The sequence below is a fragment of the Bos indicus genome, chromosome 9 (genome assembly GCF_029378745.1).
Source record: "Bos indicus isolate NIAB-ARS_2022 breed Sahiwal x Tharparkar chromosome 9, NIAB-ARS_B.indTharparkar_mat_pri_1.0, whole genome shotgun sequence".
NCBI lineage: Eukaryota > Metazoa > Chordata > Mammalia > Artiodactyla > Bovidae > Bos > Bos indicus.
The window spans coordinates 86,604,726-86,630,557 of NC_091768.1; the positions used below are offsets into that span (position 1 = coordinate 86,604,726).

The following is a 25,832-nucleotide window of genomic DNA, read 5'->3' on the forward strand; positions in this document are numbered from 1 at the left end:
CATATTTCACATTCAGAAAACATTTAGTGCTAAATTTCCTGATGTTTATTACTAAATTGACTGATTTTTTTGCTTTGATTTTTTCTAAAAGTTTTTTATGTTAATTCATCAAACTGGTGGTTGTTGTAGAATATTTTGCTCTACTAATGAGTATTAATTGCTATTTGTATAAATAACATTTAACAGATTAGTAGTATACTTGTATTACACAGTTATGCTTATACTAACATTTTCCTTTCATTAGCTTTTATTGGTGGTGAGTTATCACTAGAAAATAGTTATAGAGAAGATAGTAATACAGGCAAGAAAATCTACTTTTTAGAAAGAATTCAGAACAGGGTATGTGTTGCATTTTAATTCATTGAGCACACTGTGGTAAAATTGCTTGGGTTACTTTTTAAAAGACTATTGATGACCAGATAAAATAAGCATCTGCTTTTTGGGACGCAAGCTGATGTATGAAGGGGTCACAGTTAAGTAGTCACTAGAATTGAAGAGAAAAGGTTCTCAAGGTATCTTAAGGGATCACTGTCATCAAAAGTTGGACATCAGGCACTGTGTATTTGCATTGAGAGTGATTTGGTGTTTGCCTTGTGACAAGTGGGAACCTGGACTGTACTTCCTAGGTGCTGTTTGCTGCTTTATGATGATTTTCAAAGGAAATGGAAAAAGAAACATGTGGAAATGAGGTTTCAAAACAACTTTCCATTTGCACAAAGCCAATTCTTCTTTTTTACAGATGAAAATTATTGACACCTGTTGGTTGAGCTTGATTTTTCTTTTTCTTGAGATTTTTCTAGCTGAGGTAAGGGTTGCCCTGAGTGAGACATCCTCCTTCTCTTCGTGAACACCGGTGTGAATTTATAGGATGACGGTTCAGAGCCCTTGCAGTAGCTTTGTGAATGAAATAAATCCATTGTATTCTTTTGAGGAAGGAAACTGGTTCACGGGAAAATGGAACTGGTGATCTTAGCCTAACCAAGCTGCGGAATCAGTACTTCAACTTCTGTAGGGTAGTACATGACCAAAAGAATAGAAACTCCATAGAGTTTGTTTCATATGCCTTCCATGATACACCTGTGCACAACAGCTGACTAACCCAAGAAGTCTTGCCTGATTCATCCTTTCACCCTGAGTCAACCTAATTCACCTATCCAGTAGTTTTGAATTAGTTTTGAGTCCTGCTTGTGTGCCAGGTACTTTGCTAGGTGGTGAGATTGGAAAGATGGGTAAGATATGTCCTTGCCCTCAAGGGACAGGTATACAGACTAGTATAGTACTTTAGCAAATGCAGTGACCAGGTTAGATGTAAAACACGTCAGGGATCTATAGGAGGGAGTGTCCGACCCTGTGAGGGAAGGAAAGATATGAGAGGGAGTTCTTCCTAGGAAAAGTGACACAATCTGTGTGCCAGATAGGCAAAGAAGAGGAGAATTTGGGAGAAGCAAGGCCATTTCAGTCAGAACAACATGTGTAAAGGATGGAGGTAGGAGAGGACACGCCTACTCAGTACAGTGTATTAGGTACCAGTGGTGGGTTAATCGGAAGTGAGGTGGAAAGTGAGAGGAGCATGAAAATACTTGTATAAATCTCTATAAAGTAGATTTGACTTCATCCCATAAATGATGGAATGCTTAAATTAACATTCTAGAAAGATTTCTCTGGCCCTAGAGTAGAGAATATTTAGGAGCTGGGGGTGGGGTGGAAGAGGTAGCTTTATAACCATTATTTGAGAATTGATGAAGAGATGAGTTAAGGCTGTAATTAAGGAGAAGAGTGGGTGATGAATTTGAGCATACTGAGTGTGAAGTAAGGTAAGAATCTTACACGCCCTGGCTTGAGTACCTGGGTGCAAAGTGTAATGCCTGCCAATCATCAATACAAGAACATGCCAGGGGCACAGGTGAGGAGGATATTTGAGTTCTGTTTATGGTTTTATGGTCCTATAGAGAGAGAAGAAGAAGACATCACTTTATGTGTGGGGGGAGTGGTCACAGCTGGGAAGTCTTCTCTGACTAGATGACATTTGAGCAGGTATCTGAGTGAAGTAATAAAGAGAAAACTTTCTAAATAGAGAGGTGGGAGCATGCCTGCCATGTTCTAAGAGCAAGAAGACCAGTGTGGTTGGAGTTGACAGTGGGAGAAGTGTAGATGAGATCCTAGTGAGGATGTGCTTTTCATGTAGTGCCTTTAGATTGTCGTAGGGATTTTAGTATTTAGGATGAGCTTAGAAGCCACTGAAGGATTTTAAAACATGAGCTATTTGCCTTTTCCCCTCCTCTCACTTGTTAGAATATGATTTGAGTGTGGCTATGTGTGTGTAATTCTATATTATTTTCATCTATGTAAATTCATATAATCCTCACAGTCAGGATACAGAACTAGATCTGTTCATCAGCACAAAGAAACTCCTCTGTACTACCCAGCCTTAACCACTGATCTCTTCTCCATCACTGTAATTTTGTCACTTAGAGAGTGTTATAAAAATGGAATCATACATTGTGTGACCTTTTGAGATTGGCTTTTCTCCCTCAGCATTATACCCTTGAGATCCATTCTAGTTGTTTCTTGTATCAGTGGTTCCTTCCATTTTAATTCTAAGAAGTGTACTTTTGTGAGTGTGTGTTTTAGTTGCTCAGTCATGTCCGACTCTTTGAGACCCCATGGACTGTAGCCCACCAGGCTCCTCTGTCCATGGTGTTCTTCAGGCAAGAATAATGGAGTGGGTTGTCATTCCCTTCTCCAGGGAGGAAGTTGGAAGGGTACCATTGTATGATATACCACAATTAGTTCAGTCATTGGCTGAAGGACTTTTGTGTTTCTAGTTTGCGGCTATAAACACAAAGCTGCTGTGAACAGTTTTGCAGGTAAAATACGTTTTCGTCTCTCTAGGATAAGTCCCCTGGAGTACAGTTGCTGGGTTGTATGATAAGTATATATTTAACTCTATGAGAAACTGCCACTTTTCCAGAATGGCTGAACCATTTTACACTCCCACCATCAGTGTGGAAGAGATACAGTTTCTCTGCATCCTTGTCAGCATTTGATACTGTCAGGATATTTTTTATTTCAGCCATTCTAATAGATATGTAGTGATAACTCATTGTAACATTAGTGTCTAGTTCCCTAATGGTGTTGAATGTATTTGCACATGCTTGTTTGATGTCTGTATATCCTCTGTGAAGTGTCTGTTCAGGTCTTTTGCTTATGTTCTAATGTGATTGTTTTCTTGTTGAGTTTAATGAGTTCTTTATATATTCTGGATAGAAACAGTTTGTCAAATATGTGATTTGCAAATATTTTCTCTTGGTCTGTAGCTTATCTTTTCATCTTCTTAATGGAGGCTTTTGCGAAGAAAAAGCAATTATGAAGTCTAATTTATCTTTTTTCTTTTATGAATTGTTCTTTTGTTATCAAGTCTAATATCTCCTTAACTTTAGGTTCCAAAGATATTCTCCTGTTTTCTTCTAAAAATTTTCTGAAAAGCTTTACATCTTGCATATGTAGATCTGTGATCCATTTTTACATAATTTTCACTTAAAGCTATAAAGTTTAGATTGAATTTCATTTTTTGTCTGTGAAATGATCAGCTGTTGCAAGACCACTTGTTGAAAAAAAATTACCCTTCCTCCATTGAATTAATTTTGCAACTTTGTCAAAAATCAGATGGCTGTGCTATGATGGTCTACTTCTGGATTCTCTATTCTGATCCATTGATGTTTGTGTTTATCCCTGTACTAGTATCTCATTTTCCTGATAACCATAGCTGTATGGTAAGTCCTAAAACAATTTCCCTAATTCTTCTTTTTCAGAATTGTTTTTAACTATTCCATTTCCTTTCCATGTAAAATCTAGGATCTATTAAAAAAAATGCTGGAGTTTTGGTAGGAATTTCATTAAATCCTTAGATCTATTTAGGGGATATTGATATTTTAATTTTGTTAAGTCTTTCAATCCATAAACAGAGTTTATCTCTCCTTATATTTAGATTGTCTAATTTCTTTGATCAGCATTTTATAGCTTCTAACGGACACACATTTTATATATGTTTTGCTAGATTAGTACCTAGGCACTTTTTTTTTTTGAGCAGTCATAAATGATACTGTGTTTTAAATTTTGGTTTCTAGTTGTTTATCATAGTTTATAACAATGTGGTTGATTTCTGTGAGTAGATTCAGTATCCTGAGACTTAGCTAAACTAATAAATTCTAGTAATTTTTTGTGTGAGTTTTCTAATATATCTGTGAATACAGACAGTTACATTTCTTCTTTTCCAATGAATTTTATTCCCTTTTCTGACCTTACTGCTCTGATAAATACTTACAGTACTATGTTTAGTAGGCATGGGGAGATTAGACAAGCTAGTCTTATTCCTGATCTTAGGGGAAGGCATTAAGTCTGTCACCATTAAGTACATGTTAGCTGTAGGTTTTTTGTAGGTGCCTGTCTTTTCCTCATTTGAGTTTTTATCATGACTGGGTATTGATATTTTTCAAGTGGTTTTTCTGTGTCAATTGATACGGTCATATGGTTTTTCTTATTTAAACTGTTAACTGATGGTAACTTCCCTTTTTAAAGATTTACTGTGGCAGCTCTTTGTGGAATAAACTCTAAGGGCAGGGCAAAGATGTCAGCAGGGAAGCCATATTGGAAATTACTGCAGTTATCTAAATGAGAGCTGATAGTGGCTTGGACCACAGTAACAAGAGGAAATGGCATGAAGAGGGCAGGTTTTGGATATGTTACAAACCCTGAGTGGCAGGCAGGATATGTTGATGAATTGGATCTGAGGCATAAAAGAGCAGTCAAGGAGTACTCAGAGATTTTTGGCCTAAGCGTTTGAAAGTACGGAGTCGCTGTTGACTGAGTTGGGGAAGACAGTGAAGTAACAAGTTGGGCTGGACAATCAAGAGGGTTTTTGTTTGGACATGTTAACTTTGAAAGGCCTACTAGACATTTAACTGGACCTGTCAAGTAGGTAATTTGAAATACAAAATGGAATTCAAGCAAGAAATTCAGGCTGGAAATAGAAATTAGAATCATCAGTTGAGTTGATGTATGAGAAATTACAGTGATATTTATTAAAAATTTTACCTATAACCTTTTTCTTTTTACTATACTGTTATTTAAGGTTTATTAGCAAAAAACATGATTATCCCAGCACATGAAAAACTTTGTGAAAATTTGGATTGTTTTGTTTATTAACACTGTTGCCTTATCTCACATTGAATGCACCAGAAATTATGTGATTGGGAGACAATTTGGGAGATATATGTTTATTGTAATGTGTATTTAATCATGTTTATTTGATAAGTAGATGGCTATAATAGTAGTATAGACACATGTGCCTTATTAATTTTGAGAGCTTTGTCCTAAATCTTTGTAAACAAAGTAAAAAGTTTATGCATATTGTAGACAAGTTTTGATACTATTATTAAGTGGCTGAGAGCCTTTCTGAGGCAACATTTCTTTTGTAGAGAAAACAGATAGCCAGAGAGACAGATCAAAAACAAAAATTAAAAACGAGAATGCAAAATAGATAGCAGAGACTTTTTTTTAAGACCTTTGACTTAGAGCCAGAATTAAATTGGTAAAGGGAAAGGGTGAGCCTCAGTTTACAAACTTGATAAAAAGATATCCTCTGAGTTCCATTCAGATATGTTTTCTTCCTATTAAGGTATTCAGGAAAATGCTTTTTAAGTAGCATGACATTTTCTGTTGTAGCTAATTAATGATCTTTTCTTATTTATAATATAAATATCTCTAGCACATTATTTCCCCTATTGCAGGGTTTGCCATATTACATTATGATATTCTGTTTATTTTTCAGTTTCTCCCACTGAATAAGGTTTTACAGCATTAGTACAATGCCTTAGTACAGTAAGCTCTCTGTAAATATTTATGAATGAATGAGTGAACACACACATTACTAAAGTTTAAAGCTATTAGATTTACTTGCTTTTGAAAGTGTGTTTTTGAGATTCCACAGTGTCAATTATGGTCAAGTCTTTTCTGAGTAGTGCCCCGACTCTTTCAAGCAAACACTATACCCCCGGAAAGTACACCAAACATAGCGACACTACTAGCCCAAGGGCAGTGACAACGCGCGTTTTGCCCCTTGTTATTCGTTCTTTTTTCACAGTAATAGCGGTTTTAAAGAATCCCCCTGCCAGTGCAGGAAACACAAGAGATGCAATTTCTATCCCTGGATCGTGAAGATCCCCTGGAGGAGGAAATGAAATGGCGAAGTGAAGTGAAGTCACTCAGTCATGTCCGACTCTTTGTGACCCTGTGGACTGTAGCCCACCAGGCTGCTCTGTCCATGGGATTCTCCAGGCAAGAATACTGGAGTGGGTTGCCATTTCCTTCTGCAGGGGATCTTCCCAACCCAGGGATAGAAGCAGGCAGGTCTCCCACATTGCAGGCAGATGCTTTACCCTCTGAGCCACCAGGGAACCAACTCCAATATTCTTGCCTGGAGAATTCCATGGACATATGGAGCCTGGTGTGCTGCAGTCCATGGGGTTGCAAAGAGTTGGTCACAACTGAGTGCACAGACACACACATTGCAAAATCTAAACCTGGCCTAGACTTCTTGTATGCAGAGCATACATTGTAAATAGTAGGTTGGGCTTAGAGTTTAATTAGTCTATAGTAGTATCTCATTGGAAATTTCCTATACACATTTTAAAAGAAAGTAACTTTGATCTTCCTTTTACCTAGTCCCCCCTCACTTCCAGGTTGATGGTAGAGGTATAAGCCATGTTTCTTTTCAGTGATGATTATATATACTTTAAAAAACATTTTCCTATACCTTTTCTCCTTTGAGCTTTATAAGACAAAAATACCCTGAGCTTTTTCTGTTCCAATTCATATTTAAGCCCCAGGAGAACAGTTATTTTTGAAAGCCATAGTATTTTATTTCCAAATCTCTAGTGTGTGTTTTTTGTGTGTGTATGTTTATGTACATGTATGTATATATCTGTACATGCATGCTCAGTTGCTAAGTCATGTCTGACTCTTTGCAACCCATGGACTGCAACATGCAGGCTCCCCTGTCCATGAGATTGCCCAGGCAAGAGTACTGGAGTGGGTAGCCATTTCCTCCTCCAAGGGATCTTCCCAACTCAGTGATCAAACTCACATCTCCTGCATTGGCAGGCTGAGTCTTTACCTTTGACCCACCTGAGAAAAGAAGAAAGAAAGTGAAGTCGTTCAGTTATGTCCGATTCTGCAACCCTACGGACTGCAGACCACCAGGCTTCTCTGTCCATGGGATTCTCCAGGCAAGAATACTGGAGTGGGTTGCCATTTCCTTCTCTAGGGAATCTTCCTGACCCAGGGATCAAACCCAGGTCTCCCACATTGCAGCCAGACTCTACCGTCTGAGCCACGAGGGCCTGTCCAGCTACCTGAAAAACCATGTATATATCTGTATATACATGTATATATTGTGCTAGTCCAGGAAACATTAATGAAGTTTATAGGAAAAACGGCTTTCTTCTGATATTGTTGACATCAACATAGTCAGAATATAAATTGTTTAGTGCTCTGTTTTAGGCATTGTTGTGGAAAGACAGGGGGGCTATATAAAATAATCCTTATTTTCTCTGGGAGAGACCAGTGTGTCATCAGCTGAGGATTCTTGAGAACATTAAATGAGCAAATGTGTTATAAATCATTTGACCTAGTGCTTAGCGCATAAATAAATGATCTTACTCATTGTTACAAAATTATAAACTATTTGTTATAAAAATAATAAACTAAAACTTTATTGTTATACCTCTTATTCATTTGACTTTCTTGGACCCGTTCCTTCTTGCACTTTATCTAACTTTTCTAACTCCTTTGTTGTAAGTTCTTGGTCTTTACGTCTCCTTTCTTCCTGTCCAGCCTCTTTTGTGTTATTCCCTAGGTCAATGTCATCGCCTTCTACTGAAATTCATTGCAGTTGAATTCTGCAAAATCTCTTACCTCTCTTAGGAAGGAAAATTACATGATCCAGCAGTGATTCAGGAACTAGAAATCTCGTTGCCACTCTGAAATATAGCTTAGAAGACCTAAGAGTGGAGTAAGCTATCAGATAAGAGATTACTGTGTTACTTCAGTTGTCCAGATAGCAGGGACCTGAACAAGGATGTTGTGGGAATAGAAGGGGGATTAATGCGAGATACACTTGTGGGAGTAATCAGTAGAGCTTTGCCACTGATTGTATATGGTGAGGAAAAGAATTGAAAGCCTTGAGATTTCTAGCTTCAGAATCAGTCCTGTACTATTAGTAATTAACATATATTAGTATGTGGGAGGCAGAGGGTTGAGTTTTGGGCAAGATACTTTAGTAGCATGGCACTGTCAGACTATTCCTTTATTTGTGCCAGTCCCACCCACTCATCCTCCCCCCTCACTCACTGAATTCCATTGCTATTAGTCTGAGAACTTCCCTTTAAGAAAGGTAATTTCTATCTGGTCATAATCAGCACTAGAGACTGAAATGCGTGGAGAGCAGTCTCTTGTTTCCCACCTGCATTCCCGTTGCCCTCTTTTGGAACCTTCCAAGAAGATTACTTAGAGTAATATTTACCACCATTACTACTATCACCCATCCACTTCTGGGATATTCACAGATACATTTTTTATTTTTATATAAAGTAAATGGGGCAACTTGGCTGGGCTCTCTGAAGAAAAATAAAACTTTATGAAGTGTTTGTGATTAAAACATTAATCAATGAGTAGAGTAATACCTCATTCATCTAGTATTACTGGGCAACAAATATTCTAAATAAGACAATTGAAACTTACCCCCAAATCTGTTTCCATGTAGACTTTATGTATATAGAGCTTTTAATGCTATTTTTATATATACTATGTAGATTATATATATATAAATAGCTCCAAATCTATTTCTTTATAATGTTTTATATGACTTACTGCCTTCTGAGAACATTTCTCCACCCTAACTTTACCTCCTGTTCTGTTTTTGTTCCAGAGTTTCAGAATGAGAATCAGGGGTCCCTGATTCTAGTCTACGGTCTAAAAGTAAATTCTTGTTTGAGGATCTTTTTTTTTTTTTTTTAACCATTGAATTTGTGAAATCTGAATTTGTGCCTAGCATAGAGTAGATGCTTAGTATTTTTTGAATGAATCATTGTTTAATGTCTGCTTTAGCACTCTTTCCCTGATTTATTACTTGGAATTCATCACTGCCTAGTAAATAAGTTTCTGAGTTTTTAATATAATGACTATCTAAGTTCTAATTGAGTTGAATTATTAATATTAAACTTCCTTTATGAGTCTGTTTTTGCTGCTTAGTAGAATTTTCAGTCCTCTTGATGCATTTTCTGGTCCTTAAACTTTTGAAAGAAATGATCTTCTACTACTTGGTTTATTGAGAATGAGTAAGTTAGTCACTCAGTCCTGTTCGACTCTTTGGGACCCCATGGACTGTAGTCCACCAGGCTCCTTTATCCATGGGATTCTCCAGGCAAGAGTATGGGAGTGGGTTGCCATTCCCTTCTCCAGGGGATCTTCCCAACCCAGGGATTGATCCTGGGTTTCCCACATTACAGGCAGATTCTTTAACATCTGATCCACCAGGGAAGCCCTTATGGAGAATAGTTTATTTACTGAATACATTCTGTGGGCCTGTATTACATATAGGCAGTGCTGCTATATACAAGTATGTCACCCATGTCCCCGGGGATCTTACACTTTAGATGAAGAGACACAGAAGTGGAGCTCTAAGAGAATAATTACATTTTGGGTCATGAAGCATTGATCCACAGGTGCATTAGGAGTTCTAGGAAAAGGAGGGATCCATGTGGGCTGAAGCGGTAGAAAAAGAATGCAGAAAGGAGATGCAACATGAATTGCTTTTGAAAAGGTAGTTAAGATTTTGACAAGCATCCAGTGGAGAAATGACATCCTAAGATAGAGCAGTAGCGTAGTCAGGAATGAAAACAGGGTTGAACATGTTTAGACAAAGGCTAGATTTCTCTGAGTGTGGGGATTAGTGGGAAGTTAAAGTAACTAGATTTAATAGGGTTTTACTCTAGACTCTAAAACCCTGAAGAGGATCTGAGGACAGAATTTAGAGGAGTCCCTGCATTTAGATGGGAAAAAAAAGCTCTTTATATTTTTACTAACAATAACCTGTAACTGAAATTTAACCTTTCCTTCTATTATGATTTTAATCAGTAAAGCACAGTAGTATTACCAGTGCTGTGATTTTATTAGTCATAGAAAAAGCACAAATATTATGTTTACTGTTTTGACTATCTCTGAATATAGTTTAGGAGAAGGAAATGGCAACCCACTCCAGTGTTCCCTCCCTGGAGAATCCCAGGGAGCGGGGAGCCTGGTGGGCTGCTGTCTATGGGGTCGCACAGAGTCGGACACGACTGAAGCGACACAGCAGCAGCAGCAGCAGAATATAGTGTATGCAAATTACTACTTTAAAACTAGTTGTTATTAGACCCCACTGGAGTTTACATGTTGGGTGTTAGTAAAGAAGCTGATACATAAATATATCAAAAATATGGGTTCTGAAAAACACTTGGTGATTTTCAGTATAATTGATTTTCTTTGTGATCACTGATTTTATTTTACTCATTTAAAATAAAGCGGGCCTTCTTTGTAATCCTGTGTACTGTGTTTTATGTATTTCAGGTCATTCTGAGAGGCAATATGTAGCTTTTTCCCTGCCAAGTGGGAGTCCAAGGTACCAGTTCTAGTGGAACCAAACTGGAGAAGGCCTTGAAAACCACACTGAGAAGTTTTAGTTGAAGTGATAAACGGGGAGGAACCTAGTATATTTTTCATTTGTTTTTGTTGTTTTAACAAAATTGTGTATTTACTCTGTACTGTGTATTTACTCTGTGTACAGAGTAAATAGACAATTTTTAAAATTTCATCAAGTTGGAGAAAAGAGAGCCTCTTCTTAGCTTATAGTTATAGATAAACTAAACTTTAAAAGTGCACAGAAGTTCGAATATAATACCACAGACACTGTCTTTACCCTCTTATTATGTATCTGTTGCAGTATCTTAAGTTCTTGTGCAAAGCAGTGAAATACTTAGGGTGGTTATATAGGAACCTCTCTTAATCTGCTCTACTATATGTGATTGGTCAAATGTGAAGGAGTTAATGGCTGGGATATAAGCTGTGGGTCTGGTCATTTTGAAGTCGGACGATTGGAATAATGTGGTAGCAGTTGGGGTGGAGCAGAATTGGCAGTTGTGGTATTTGGAAAGAACCTATAGGACTTGGTGGCAGATATGAAGGCTGAAATGCATGGAGTGGTGTTAGGGAAAGTATCAAAAGGAAAGTTAAGAACAGGACCCCTGCATTGGGCTGAATATATTGTATATTATGTAACACCCCCAGCAAAGTTTGAGGCATCACCCAGTATTTAAACACTAGTATTTCTGCAGTGGAAAATGGAAATGTTTGCAGTAAGTAAGCTAAATAAAGCCTGTAAGTAGCTTCACATCAGTTCAAAGCAGATTTTTGCCACTATCAAATGAGCTTTGACATGAAACTTAATAAAAAATCTTTTCAGAACTTTTTAGATTTTGGAACTACAGAAGTAATTGTGAGCTGTGTTGACTGTAATATCCAATAAAGAGAGTCTTAGGAGTGGTGTTTTGAGGAATGTTAGTTATTGGATGGATGAAATTTGAAGCAGTTGAGAAAAGTAAAAGAAAGCAAGAGAAAAGGTAATTTCAGTTTTCAGGTTAAAAAGAAAATTGCTATTTCTAATGAAAACGGGAAGTTGAAGAGGGGAAGCCAGTTTGGGGAAGAGTTTAAGTTTAAACTTCAGCACAATTCAGATGGAAAAAAAAAAATCTTGCTTTACATGAGATACCCTTTTATTTTTCATGTATTCTGTATCATGGGTAAACAAGTTTAGTAGTTTAGAAGTGTTGCAGTGGAAAATTCCCTTTTAAAATAAGCTCTTAATTTTCAGAGCCTGTAGACTCTGATGTTGAGATATGAAACTGCTTCTAGCTTGGGAGTGGTTGGAAGGGTATTCCTATATAACTAGGATTGTGGCTCTGCTTGCTAAAAAAAGAACCTGGCCAATAGACTGGAAGGAGTGGAGTAAGGTAGGGGGTCCTCTAACAGGATGCTTGTGTATGTGGCTGAATCATTAGTATGGCTGTTTTTATAATCATACGAATATATTCAGAAGTAGTAATTGCTGGAGAAGCGGTGGTAACTGACATGTTTTCAGTGCTCACCACATACCAGGCCGTATTTTAGGCCGTGTTCAGCAGACAGTCTAGTGGCATCTGTTCCTGCCTTGTAGACAAGGTTGTGGTTATCAACCTAGGTGGGAAGCATTAGGGTAGAGAGTGGTATGATTTTGATTCCCAAGTCCCCTTTAAAAATCTGGAAGATAGATAACTAATGCATGAGTTTGTGAAATTGAATGGGTTTTATCTTTATTGCCATTCTGTGACTTAAAAAAAAAAAAAACCTTTGGTGAATGGACTCATACATTAGTATTGTCATACTAGAAATATGGACAAGTATCTTTAACAAAAATGAAACAGGATCCAATAATTACTCTTGAAATTTGTTTAGTTGCTTTCTGTTTACTATATATAAATATGCTGTATAAGTGTATATTTTATGATTCATAAGTTTAAAAAGGCAAATATTGTCTTAAACTTTTATTCAAATCCTGCTAGTGACTTGTGTAAGTTGAACTTTATGTTTTTTTTCTATTAAATAAGGATGTTGGACTAAATCTCTAAGGCCCTTTCAACATTGAATTCTATGATTCTGATTGTTTAATTTTCATCAGAACAGAAAGCAGCTACTTAAAGAAGCCTCCCCTAGATTAGTACTACAAGTGTAGATAAGATACCAGAGGAAGAAGTGAAAGGAGAAATGTCATAGTTTGTACTTAAATCCTTTTGACAAACAAGAAGCACTGAAACAAGGAACCTTGGAAACTAGAAGAATGTGCAGTGTTGACCAGAAAAGTTTTCAAGAAGAGCATGATCAGAAAGCATTCAAGTTAGTACTTAATTAATGAGTCAAGTTAATAAACTATAGAGGAAGGAGCCCTGGACCTGAAGTTAGAAAGCCACAACTACATTTCTGGCTCTAACTCTGCTGCTATTTGGAGTTTTGATGATCAGAAAATTACTTAATTTTTCTGAACCTTGCAAAGGAGAGTAATAAGTACCTGACCTTACTTAATGGTTTTTCATAAAAATGAAATGATATGGTAAATTAGGTGGCACTAGTGGTAAAGAACCCGCCTGACAATGCAGAAGACACAAGAGATGCAGGTTTGATCCCTGGGTCAGGAAGATCACTTGGAAGAGGGCATGGCAACCCACTCCAGTATTGCCTGGAGAATCCCTTGGACAGAGGAAGCTGGCGGGCTACAGATCACAGAGTCGGACACAACTGAAGCGACTTAGCACACACATATGCAATAAAACTTAAAATATTTTGTGAACTTTCTTTTAAAAAGCAAAATTTAACTGAATATGTTTGAAGATGTGATTGTATTTATTTTTAAAAATATATGAATCAAGCAGCCAAGTTATTACAAAATGATAGGTAAGGATCCTGAAGAGGTTATTGAATTTGGTGATTTGAATGAAACCGTTACCAAGGGAGGAAACTTGAGGGCAGATTAAAGTAAAGTTGAGGCCAGAGCATTACTGCTCAGAGAAGTTTGGAAAGGCACAGATGTTAGAGAGAGATGGCCTGGCATGGCTTGTTTATTCCTTGCATTGTTGTTGCAGACTTTTGTTTGCCTGTTTGTGTTCCTTACTGGATTAGTGATAGGCAGAAAGCAGGAACTGCAGTTCATTCTCATGCCTTGAATAGAGTAGCAATTTTAATAAATAGCTTTGTAAATAAATACTTGCTGAACAAGACTTAACTAGTAAAGAAAATTTTTGTGTATGAGTTTGTGCATAATGTATGTTTAAGATGGTTAAGACTTAAACATATTCTTAGGTTGAAGTGAGAGACTGAAAAGAAAAGGTGTTGGTTTTCTCAAAGAAACAGGAAAAAAAGGGATAGGATCTGGAGCCACAAATGAAAATTCTGGTCTTAACTGGTAGAAAGACTCTTCCTTACGAAAAGCACCAGATAATTATGTATTTCAGAACATGGAGGGGAAAAAGTAAGCTTCCATATTCTTTTTACAAAACCAAGATAACATAAAATATGAGCATAAAAGAAGATTGCACACCAGTCTTACATAATTTGATGCAAAAAATGCATAATAAAATCAAATGGAATCTAGCATTACATGAACAATACTACAAATGAGTGGTATTCCTGTTAGGAATAAATCAGATTAAGTCATATTATGTGATGGGACATGTGAATATCCTGAGGGATATCAAAAGAAGGGAAATCAACATTTGTTTCTAATAAGAATCCTTAGTGAAACAAAAAGAAATGAACATAGATATATAAGATTTTATATATCTCAGACCAGAAGCCAGCATTTTGTTACTAGAAATGGTGAAATACTGGAATTTCTATTTTAGTATTTAGTGAAATACTAAATTCCTTTAAAAACTCATGAATCAAAAAAGGTCTGGCTGGCATTACTGTTACATAACATTGTCTTGAGAATGCTGGCCAGTATAATTAGACCAAAAACAAAATAAGAGGTGTAATTATTGAAAGGGAGGAGGCACATTTATTTGTAAATGACAGTTTATATCTGGAAAATCCAAAAGAATCAACTGAAACATTATGTGAGTAATGAGATTTCAATGTGATAATCTGGTTATAAAATAAAAACACCAAAAATTAATGGTTTATCTAGAAAAGTGTTTCTTTCAATGGTCTGTAAACTGAAAGCCTATCCATATGGGTTAATGAATGGGAATCCTCATTCTTAAATACTCTTTATTATGCCTTCTGGCAAAACTTAACTTATTTTATCATCTCTAAGTAAATCATCTATTTTGAGTAAGATTCTTTCCATGTTAACTTTTACAACCTCTGAAATAAAGTTGTAGTAGTGAACACATTTAAAGTAAACTTTAAGAAAAGAAGGTTTTTTTCTTTTCTTTTTAGAATTCTTTGTGGCTTGTGATACTTGCTCTATTACTTGGTAATGCCAGGGAAGGTGTAATCTGAGCTCTGAACCATATTTGGTAAATAATAATTTTATGTGGAACCCACTGTTCTATCAGTAAGAGGAAAATTATTGCTCAAATGTAAGGCTTTTCTACACCCTTAAAGCATTTCCTGACTTAAAGACCAAGTTAGATCATATATTGATTCCTTTTGTTTTTTTAAAAGACACTGTATCCCAGTTCTATAATGTTTTGACTAGAGATGTGTTGACAAAAGTATTTTCTGCTTTATTTGAAAGAGGAAGAATTACCTGTCTCCTTACTTGTTTACCATTAATTCTCTTTATCCTAAATGTAAATTGTTTTGTTTTTGTTTATCATCAGTTCTCAGAATTGAGCTCTCTCACATTTGCCTTGTTCTGGGATCAATGTTGATAAATCAGGTTATCTCTCTTAGGATGTGATGCAGTTGAGTTATTTAAAGCTAAAGCTTGCCACACAGCTGTCATTTCAGCATTTTATGAAAATGAAAGCTTAAGTATACTCATGTTTAGAGCAAAGCTTTCCAGGTGGCATAGTGGTAAAGAACCCGCCTGCCATTGCAGGAGATGATAGAGTGTGGGTTCGATCCCTGGGTCAGGGCAATCCCCTGGAGTAGAAGATGACAACTCACTCCAGTGTTCTTGCCTGGAGAATCCCATGGACCGAGGACCCTAGCAGGCCCTAGCCCGTGGGGTCACAAAGAGACTGACACAACTGAGCATATAGAAAGCTATATTGAATACCTACTGTCTGCCAGGTTGTTAGGTGCTAATTCTCATGACAATCCATTGAGGTAGGGAATGCTATCCCGTTTAATAGAACAGAAACTCCTGCAGAGTTTTAGTTTGTACAGGAACCAGATTTGGAACCTAGATCTTGCTCTACCAGAATATTTTCATCTACAGCATGCCATTACAAAAGGTGGAAAATTGACCCTGTCCTTAAAAACTACTTTCATTCTGTTTTGCTTTGCTGTGTCCTAGTTACTAGAAATGCAGGGAGTTAAGTTCTTTGCATCCTTGTCTTCACTACTTTTTTGTCCTGTTACAATCCTCACCATCTGCCATCATTGGACAACAGCAGAAGATTCAGTTTATTTTGACTACTGTGGGATTGAGTCTCTTCTTTCTTAGACACTCCTAAAATTATCAGCTTGCCAAGCATAAGAACATCATTTCTAGGCCCTAGTAATCTAATTAGTACAACAGTCTAACATTTTTAATAGCCTACCATTTCTGTAACCTTTGTACTTGCAAGTTTTCTTGTGTGTGTTTTAATAATGTGGACCTAACCAAAAAAAAAAAAAAAAAAATCATTGACTCTATTTTGGTAATGGAAAAAAGAATTTCTAGTGTGGTTAAGAACCACATCTTATGAGCTGTTCTTTGCGTTCCTCTTTAAGAATTACCAAGTGTTCTTAAAAATTGGAACTTTATTTCACTGCTTAGATGTATCTAAAGCATTTCTTAAGAAAAGTCTGAGAACTGATTGTAGGAATTTAGGGAAACAGAAGGTAATTGGAAATAAGATAGCAAAAGAGAAGAGTAAAGTGACCTAAAAATGAGAACTTTACAATTCCAGTCTTACTAATGAAAATGAACTTACTGTTGGTTTTCTCGTTCTATATACTCTGGTCCCATATTGGACAGTCTGTTGCTGAAAGCCAGTAGAGATTTCACAAAGGCTACTGGTTTAGTTTCTAGAATTGGGAGTTTAGAGCAGAGTTGGGTAGATGAAGACAATGAATTAAGTAATGCAAATAGCATCTTTTGGTAACTTGTATTTAAGAGAGTCTTTTCCATTTAAGAATATTTCCTATGTGAGACACTGGGGACTACCTCACTGCTATTAGCTCACAATGTTATCTGGTCACGTTTCTTGTTCTGCCTACCTCTAGTTTACTCTAGTTTCTCTTCTGCTTTCAAGGCTCCAGACCCAGTTCCTGGACCTGCCCTGGAAAAGAAGTATCCAGTAGAGATGAGCTCACTGCAGTTACTTAATTAAAAATTTGTAAGCTGCAAAAATGGCAATGGGCCAATCAAGAACAGCTACCATTTGAATTTTTCTATTTCCAGGTATGCTAAAGTCCATGGCACCAGTCAAGCTTAGCCATGTAACTGCCTTACTATGAAATCTATAATAAGCAAAACTTTACTTTCAAAACTTTGGTCATCTTGCTTACAGTGTAGTAACATCCCTAACCACTGGGTGACATGCAACTAGTATTGACTTTAACATACCTTTTGCCTGACTATTTCTAATTTAACTTGTTTGTAACAGCAAACTAATGGAAAAACAATTAAAGAAAAATTAATTGGAAATGCTATTGAGTTAAGCCCTGTAAAAATGTACAAAAAGTACTCTGGTCTTCATTGAGAAGTACAGAAACAACCAAACTGTCTTCCTTTAAGAGGTTCACATACGGTACAAGTAATTTAGAGAATTAAATAAATGAAACAGTTCTCTGTCTTGAGGTCCTCAACTAATCTACACTGTGAGTACCTTCATATAAAGAGTTAATATGGTCTTCAAAAATGTGGGTGGGGTGGGAGTGGGGAAATTGAAAGAAAATTCCTGGATAGAATCAGGTAATGTATTATGTAATAGTTTTACCTGAAGAATTTAATTCTGTTTTAAATGTAAGTATATAACTAGTATTTGCTATATTTTTACTTGATTGCCCAAAAGAAACCAGGCGAGAAAGTCATCAGTAGCTGGAGTTGTTGTGGAAGGTAGCCGCAAAACTAAAAATTAAGGTAGATTTTAACTGAGAAAGAACTACTTGTGAATGTTTAGAGGGCTAAGTTAGCTTTTAAGGATATTTATCACTTTTACTAATTCGTATAGATTTAGAAACAGTTAATCCATAAAAGATGACTTTATTTGCTAAAGGATAGATGACCATACATATCTTTTGATTTTAAAGTTCAGTTCAGATAGGTTAGAGATTACCCAAAGTTGAACAAAGGAATTTTATATCCCACTTGTGATTTTAAAAGATGATTCTGATATCCTAGCTTATGCTTTGTATGCCTTCCTCCAGTGTTCATGCATATAATGAATTTAATGTCAGCCAGTCTTGTCAACGTTAGGTCACTGATTCTGTGCCACTTTATTTGTTTAGCTTTGAAATAATTATATCTCACTGAGTGCTGAATTAGGGCATGAAAGAGAGCTACTACCAGAGTTACTAGGGTCGTTACCACTGGTAGATGAATTGAAGGGGAGATAAGAGAGAATTGCTTCTGAATTTGAAGTCTTACTAGTTATCACTGGGGCTATGAGTAATGGTGAAAGTTTTCTACATCATTGAATGTAAATTGTATATAAAACACTTTATTAGGTGCACTAGGGATGTAAAAATAAATTAACCTTATTTTCAGTGGGCTTATGGACAAGTAATACCATAAAAAAGTATTATAATAGAGGTGGAAAAAACTGTAGAGAAAGTAATATTTCTACTGAGCCTTGAAGAGTAGATAGAAATCCTTAGCAAGAAAGACAAGAGTATTCCTAAGTTGTAGAAGTCAAAGTATATAATGTGTTCTAAAAATTGTAAACAGCCCAGTATGCCTACAGAATAGTAGGGTATAGAAGGATATGGTGGATGGTGGAGCTATGCCACACGTGCTTTCAAATGTGTGATGAAGGAGTTTGGATTTAGTTCAGTAGGTCATGAGAATCCATTGCAGATTCATTTCTTAGCATTCTCGCACTTAAGTCAGTGAGTCTTTTGAAAAGCTGACTGCAAGAGTGAGGGTTGAAACTTAAAAAAGTTAGAGATTAGGCAGTAGCAATACCTATGAAGGCCAGCACTTACCTAAGCATCATGTGTGAAGAATTTTACCTGTAATTTCTCACTTTTCCTTACAGGAATATTGTGAGAACTGAAATAATATAGGTTAACATTGTTCAGCACAGAACCCGATCCTTACATGGTCACTTACACAATCACTTTGACTCACCAAAGTGATCATGCTGTAAGCTCAGAGGAAAGTGCCCTTGTCCACCTTTATGTGTGAACTTTTAAATCCCATCTGTCAAGACTCCTGATGATTGAGCATTGTTGCAGTTATTAAGTATATTAGTAACAATTTCAGCATTGATAGCATAGGCATAGGGTTATTTGAAAATACATTGAATTGGCTCAGTTCTGGTACTTTGAAATAATTCTATGCTGCACCTACTCTCTGACCCCCCATATCAGAATACAAGTAGTGTTATGGGGAAATACATAGAAAATATACAGGAAATACTTTTATAGGGAAAATATTCTGCTCTAATCTCCATTGTTTATGCATAATTATACAAAAATACATGAATATATATTCTTATAAAAAATTAAAACATAACAGAGATGACTATATCTCCTTGGACCACTTTCTGTCTATGTGTTCCTTTCCCAGCCAGGTCTCCAAAATAATTAGTGTGTATCCTTTCAGAGCATTACCTGTGCATTCATATAAAAATACCTGTTTCAAACTTTTTTTGGTGTCTTTTTTTTTTTTTAACACAAGGCCATCATTATACATGAGTTTTGCATCTTTTTTAATCCAGTAATGTCTTAATAGGCCTTTGCATATAATTATTTGGCTATATCTTACTCGACTTAAAAACAAAATTGCTGTACATTGATTTACTCATTCATTCCTAAACGGTTATTCAGATTGTTCTTTTAGTGATATACACTGAAGTGACATTCTTACGTCCATGGAGTCGCAAAGAGTCGGACACGATGGACTGACTGAACTAAACTGACATTCTTATACGCTCCTCTTTAAACACATATGCTTGTCCGTAGGATGGATACTTTATATTGTTATAGATGGAGCTCTGGTACTTCATGATCAGCAACAAATTTTCATTCACAGCTGATGGTGCTAGCACTGGATAGTGACACCACAGTTGGGAACTGGCCTGGAAAACAGCTCTGCTACTGACTTAGTTGGAATTGTAAATACGCTTCTTAATACATCTTTCCATTATTCTCTTCAGTTAAAAAGAAAAAAAAGTGGAGTAACATTTGTCTTCTCTGCTTCACATGTGGGGATGATGAAGTGAGATAAATGCTATAAGAAGTCTCATATAAATCTGAATTTTACTAGTTTATGATTTTCTCAAAAGCAGGAACTATATTTTATTCATCTTTGCATATTTAGAGCACGTTACCTGGCTTACAGTGGGCAGTGTTTGTGGAATGAATCACAGACATTAAGGTGAACCAAAAAGTAGATTGTATTTATGAAAATTCCAGGCCAGTAGAATTTTCTTGATCTTGTACATAATCTGGAATCTGTGCATTTTTCATTGAAAACTTTCCACCTTTTTAGCCTTAAACTCACTTCCCTTCTGCAGTACAGCTATAATTCTTCAAATTTATCCTGTTCTTTCATGGTCTTTTCCCTAACACAAACAGTTGTCAGTGATATCCTGCAAGACTCTTTATGATTTATCTGTAATGGTGAAGTCCAAGTACTGCGTTTTTTGTGAAATTTCTCCTGCCTCTCCTCAGTTCCTGAGTTCTAGGCACTACTGCGTCCTGATCTCCACTGCTGCTTATATACCTCTCAGTGCCGCACAGTGAGTGTTACTGAATGACTGCGTGCCCGCCTCTGGGACTGTGTGGAATGTCACAGAACCAGGCAGGGCTTGGAACTTCAGAGATAAATTAGGTGGATCTGGAAAGTGAGAGGCGTGTTGTTCTTGCTGACTTGTGGGATTCAGCACATATGGGGCAGAGGAAAGCAATTAAGATCATCTAGGATATGCCCATGCCTACCCTACTTCTTCAGCTTCATCCTGTATCACACTTTCTCCCTGTTCCTCTCACTCCCTGCCCTTCAACATGAACCAGCTACTTGTGGTTATCCAAACTTGCCATGCTGTCTGATTCAAGTCTTTTCCCAGGCAGCTACTTATGTTTGAAATTTTCTTCCCCTCTTGCCTGCCCACCTGGTAAACATATTTTTATCTTTTAAGACCGAGCTTAGGTGTTGCCCTCTTTAATTAATCCTACCCTTAAACTCTCTACTTCCCTCAGAATTGATTGGCCCCTCCTATGTTTCCGCTGTGCACTGCAACACAGCTCAGTTACAGTTCAGTTATTACGTTTACTTATTGATGTATTTGTCTTTCTCTACTAAGAGGTAAATTTCTTGAGTGTTGAAAAGTGTGCTTTTATTAATTTTAATATTTTCAGCACCCACTATAGTAGAGAGTGAGTAGTAGACTTGCAACAAATGTTTGCATAAGCAATGTGTATAGTATATATGAAAATATATAACAATAATGCATTAGAAAGTGTGTCATAAATCAAAATGTTGAGTAGATGATCACTTTCATATATGTTCATAGTTTATATTGTTATGAAAGTCATTCTAGATTTATGGATAAGTATTACATAATGAGATTTTTGGTTCTTTATTCAATTATATGATATTAAATTTTCTCTAAGTGTATCTATAATTGGAGAATTGTGAAATAGCTTTATATATAATAAATATGTTGAGATAGAAGTTTCTGTACAGTTTTGAAATTATTCTTGACCATCTAATATAAAATTCATCCCCCATAACTATAACAAGATTAACAACTGACTTTTTAACAGTTCCATAGTGTTAGATTTGAAACACTGGCACATACTTAACAAGATTATGTTAAATTCGATGAGATAAACAGAAGAAACAGGTCAAGTAAGGGGCTGAAACTGCATGGGAATCAGTTGGTGAAATTTCTGCTAACTTTCTCTAAATCTTCATCTTAAAATGTCAATTTAGATTAATATTATAGCCAAGTTATTGTAATTTTCACATGTCATTGAGTCTTACTTAGTCCATTCCAAATGTTTATGGTGGATGTAAGATGAAAACTGGTTCTTTCAAGTGCTTTCATTTTCTTTTCTGCTCTTTTTTCCTCTTTACCTATAAATAGGAGTTCATTATCATATCATTTATTTATATTGTGCTTTCTTTTAAAGATATTTATACAGGAGATGGATTATCCAAAAATTACATTAAAAGGGGCACACTCAGAAGTAACTTTGTTTCCATCTTAAAGCCCTAATGTATTGGAAAATAATAATGAAGTATGAATTGGAAAATACACACAAGGTAGTTATATAATATGTTTTGATGAATTATAACCATTCTGCCTTAGATTTATTGCACTTTTCTTGATCCTTAGAAAATGGTAGCACTCACCACAAAACCACAGTACATAAATTGCCAAGTGTGGCTGACTTGCACATTCCTTTTAGAGGAACTTATAACTGCTAAACCTTTTAACCATAAGAAATGGTCAGTATTCATGGACTTGAGGCAGTGTATTAATGAGTAAATTGGGAATTTTTTTTTAAGAGGAGATAGAATGGGCCATTATGTTACGTCTTAGCCATTTGACATGTATAAAATTACACTATTAATATTGTTTTTCTATAGAAAATAAATTACTATAGGCTTATAAAGTTGAGAAATACATTTTCTGGTAACATAATCCTTTGTTCCCTTTAAGCTTTTAAGTAACACTAAATCTGAACATGATAAGTAATTCAAGTCAGTAGCATTTAGGTGGCTTAATTTGATGTGTTTCTATTATTTTATTTTTGCAAATATGTAAAGTGATTCAAGACTACAGCTGTTCTATGCTAAAGTTTATGCTAAAGATGGATTATATTTATTCTTTTTTATCATAAATGATGATAGTGTTTGAATTTTAGATTTTTAAATGCCATAGCTGTAATTCTTACATTTTAACTCTTAGGAAAATAATTTGATATTACAGACTTTGGAGAGCAGCAAGTTTGCTTTAATAAAGATGTAACATCGTGTTCCAAGAAATACAATTCTAATAATTTGCTGTTAAAAGTAATTTTGAAATTTTCATTCAATTACATTTGTAGATTATTTTAAAATTAATTAAATGTGAAGTATCAACTATTATATCCCTGGTGGCTCAGAGGTTAAAGCGTCTTCCTGGAATGCAGGAGACCCGGGTTCAATCCCTGGGTCAGGAAGATCCCCTGGAAAAGGAAATGGCAACCCACTCCAGTACTCTTGCCTGGAGAATCCCAAGGACGGGGGAGCCTGGTGGGCTACAGTCCATGGGGTCGCGAAGAGTCGGACACGACTGAGCGACTTCTCTTTCACTGACATTTGATGAAATACTTACGTCATCAGTAATGAAAGAGATACTTAAAATAGTGTATATAATTAGAAAGATAATACTTTTTTTTTCAGTTTACTTCTGAAATCCTTATTAAGGCCAAAAAGTTTCAAAACTTGCTTTAACTTCAAAAAAAATTAGCAGCTAACTCACTGCACAGTCATCAGCCAGTCCACAGAAGAGACACAAGTTAAACTTAGTAATAAAAAACTGTTAACATCATACTGACAACCAAGTACATAAGTTGAAACACTCCCCCTTCCCATTAGACATCCTGGGAAATTTAGTAATGGTTGTTGAGGTTATGTGTCCCTAAAAAGCACCACTATAGTCAAAAACTAAAAAATAGAACCCCACAGGACTTAACAAGAAAAATGGAATTGGGGTACAACACTCAGAATGTCATCAGTGAACATTTTAAAAAGTAGAAACCTTAAAAAGCATGATACTGTAATTTTACACATGTCACATGGCTAAGAAATATGTGTAAGTACTTATATAATATTTATACAAATAAATACTGTACTTTGCTTTTAAATAGTCCTAAAGTTTGCCTTATAGAAGGAACTTTCACATAGTTGTGGAAGCTTGTTATTGCGAAGTGAAGAATGATTTTTTGAAATCGGAAAGAAAGTTGAACACAAGTTGTGGATGGGTGTGACTGATTCCTCGAAGCTGCAGTAAGCTGAGGTTGCTGGCAGATGTTTGAGGTGTGTTCATGTTTACATTTTGAGTGTTCATAGGCAGCTTGTTTCAGCTGAGTGTGGTTTTTTGCATTCACCTAGTGTTTCTGACAGATGAATTCACAGCAGAATTCATTTAGTGCTCAAATTGTTGCCTAATATATCAATTACATTGATGCACTTTCAAAACACCTATTATAGCAGCACTCACATATAGCCAAGGGTAAGACAAACACTGTAGTTTGGAGGGATAGCTACCACTTTTTATAGTAGTCTTTAATCTAGATGTATTCTGATCTTTATTTAGAGATTTATTACAACAGATACTTACTGAGCATCCACTACTTGCCTTCCACTTTCTAAATATTTAAGATACAGCAGTGAACAAGATAGTCTCTCCACTTTGAAACTAATATTACTTGTGTAAAAGTTTCTGTTTGTTGTCACAGTTTGGTTTTAAGAGGTAAAATTGGATAGATGAATGGACCTCTGGTTAAAAAAAAAAGAGTCTACTGGGCATCAAGACTTTTCTCTAACTCCCTAAATTATATACGTTTATAACATAATTTTCTAGGGGTCTGTCCAAGCCGAGATTCCATTGTTTATAGAAAAAAATTAGTATCTCTGGAGGTCACTATGGAAATCGGAGTTAAATTTTAGGATAGTATATATGTTAAAATGGAACAACCTCTTACCTTATTGTCTATTAAGCTAAAGGAGAATCCCAGTGCAGTTGAGAAGTGAATTTTAGTTTTATGTATTTTGTCCTGTTCTTCCATGATATTCAACATAAGCTATATTTTTCTTTGTTATAGTAGTAAATTTGTCCCGGTAAAACTCAACCATGTACAAACAGGGCAAAGATTGAAATACATATATTGATTTACATAATGATAAGCTAAACCATTCGTGTGTCTCAAGACTGTCTATAAAAGCCACTGTACACTTACAGCCTTCATCAACCTTTCTCATCTTCTCTTGTAGATACTCCCCACCCGAAACTCGTTCTTCTTAATCCTCTTTCCTCCTGTCCCTCCTCCTTCTGGCCAAACAGGTGACTGACTCATTGTCTCCGGAACCTGCCTAGTATTTATTGGATTGCCTTGCTTCATACTTCAACCTTGTGATGATTTAAGGCCCTTCCACCTCCTCCCTCAGGCCTGAGAGCACTGTGAACACCTATAGCACAGTTTATACCACTTACCTGGCACTTATTTTGAACCTAATATTTGGTTTTCAAGTAGCTTTGTCTGAGTTATCCAATTAAGACAAATGATTGTCCCATATACGTGGGAAAGGAAGGCCTCAAAGGCTTTGTTAGCAAAGTAATGTCTTTGCTTTTTAATATGCTGTCTAGGTTGGTCATAAATTTTCTTCCAAGGAGCAAGCGTCTTTTAATTTCATGGCTACAGTCACCATCTACAGTTATTTTGGAACCAAAAAAAAATAAAGTCTGTCACTGTTTCCATGTTTCCCCATATATTTGCCATGAAGTTATGGAACCAGAGTTTATACTTAACCAACCATTTAATTGTCTCATCTTACTAAATGAGACAACCCCCACTGATATAGAATTGTGGGCAAAATATTTAGCAGTGTTATTTATGTTTTTAGCTATTAACGTGTTCTTTCACCAGAAAATTTTAGAAACAAATAGTTAAAACAATATTATTTCTTGAAATTCTACTGCTTAGGAAAGTTTTAAGCTTACCTGAGAGTAACCCTCTTCCAACAACACAAGAGAAGACTCTACACAGGGACATCACCAGATGGTTGACACCGAAATCAGATTGATTATATTCTTTGCAGCCAAAAATGGAGAAGCTCTATACAGTCAGCAAAAACTAGACTGGGAGCTGACTGTGGCTCAGATCATGAACTC

At 36.1% G+C, this 25,832-nt stretch overlaps 1 protein-coding gene across 3 annotated transcripts in view; it reads left to right on the top strand.

The window, feature by feature from the left end:
- Nucleotides 1–25,832, top strand: part of TAB2 (TGF-beta activated kinase 1 (MAP3K7) binding protein 2) — an 84,893-nt gene that overhangs the window by 7,693 nt on the left and 51,368 nt on the right. Inside the window, exon 2 of one of the 3 annotated variants that reach the window (XM_070796331.1) lies at nt 17,034–17,182. The exons of 1 other annotated variant lie outside the window; for it this stretch is intronic. The gene's annotated coding sequence lies outside the window, so the exon portion shown is untranslated. Of the gene's footprint in view, nt 1–65; nt 17,183–25,832 lie in introns of those variants that run through there. One more of the 3 variants, XM_019967567.2, reaches the window with a different exon arrangement.